Below are 1,352 nucleotides of genomic sequence, written 5' to 3'. Positions count from 1 at the left end.
GACTCGATGGCACATAACAACAACAACAACTCAAATGGTAACAAATCTATGTATCTCAAAGTATAACTGTGTTCCATAGAAATTTTCAATTGTTGGGTTTTCTTCCAAAGTACCTCTATACAGGCAGTATAGCTCACAGGTAGAGCATCTGACTGCAAAGTATTGTTGAGTGGTGCTTGCTTCAGCAGCACTTATAATAAAACAGGAGTAATACAGAGAAGATTAGCATGCCCTTGCACAAGAATGAAACATAAATTCATGAAGTGTTTTATATACTCAGGAAAACTTCCCAAGAATGAGAAAATCCACATTCAGGACGCTCTCAGTGAACACCAAATAGACTAGATTGAAAAAAAAAACAACTTCTAGACGTATCATAGTCGAATTCTCCAAAATAAAATATAAGGATAGAATACTGAAAGCAGCACAAGAAAAAACAAAGAGTCACCTACAAAGGAAAAGCAATTATTTTAACTTCTGATTACTCAGCAGAAACCATGTAAGAAAGATAACAATGGGATGGCATATATAGAAAGTCAAAAGAAAACAACTGCCAAGGATCCTGTATTCAGCAAAGTTCTCCATTAAATATGAAGGAGATATCACATCTTTTGCAGAAAAAAAGAACTTAAGGAATCTATGAAAACAAGACCAAACATACAAGTACTTTTAAGAGAAGTCCTGCATACAGAGAAACCAAAGAAGAGTAGATGGGCCACAGTAACAAGAAACACCAAAAATAAGAAACACAGCAAAACGGCAATGATAAAACCTGGCCTATCATTAATCACAATTAATGTGAATGGACTTAATGCACCAATCAAGAGAAAGAGAATACGTAAATGGATAAAAAAACAAAGCCCATCAATATCTTGTCTACAGGAGATACAGGTAATAAATGAAGAGAAAGGCGAACTCAAAATCAAAGACTGGGGGGGAGGAGGGGAATACACCAAGCAAATGGCATACACAAAAAAACAGGGGTGGCAATACTAATCTCTGATAAAATAGACTTCAGAATGAAAACGATCATAAAAGATAAGGAAGGGCATGATATAATGATTAAAGAAGCAGTAGATCAAGAAGACATAACATTGGTCAACATCTATACACCAAATGATACACCTGCTAAATACAGAAAACAACTGTTAACAGAATTGAAGAAAGAAACAGACAATAGTGGTAGGAGAGTGTAATATTCCACTCTTGCCAAAGGATAGGTCAACTAAAATGAAACTTTAGAAAGATGCAGAAGACCTAAACAACAGAGTCAGCCAACTCGACACTGGATGCGTTCCAAGGACAGAACCCAACTAACACTCAATTCACTTTCTCTCAGGTGCAAATGATAC

The sequence above is a fragment of the Elephantulus edwardii genome, unplaced genomic scaffold (genome assembly GCF_000299155.1).
Source record: "Elephantulus edwardii isolate Elephantulus edwardi_28Jun2011 unplaced genomic scaffold, EleEdw1.0 scaffold00238, whole genome shotgun sequence".
Taxonomy (NCBI): domain Eukaryota; kingdom Metazoa; phylum Chordata; class Mammalia; order Macroscelidea; family Macroscelididae; genus Elephantulus; species Elephantulus edwardii.
This window is presented reverse-complemented; position numbering follows the sequence as displayed.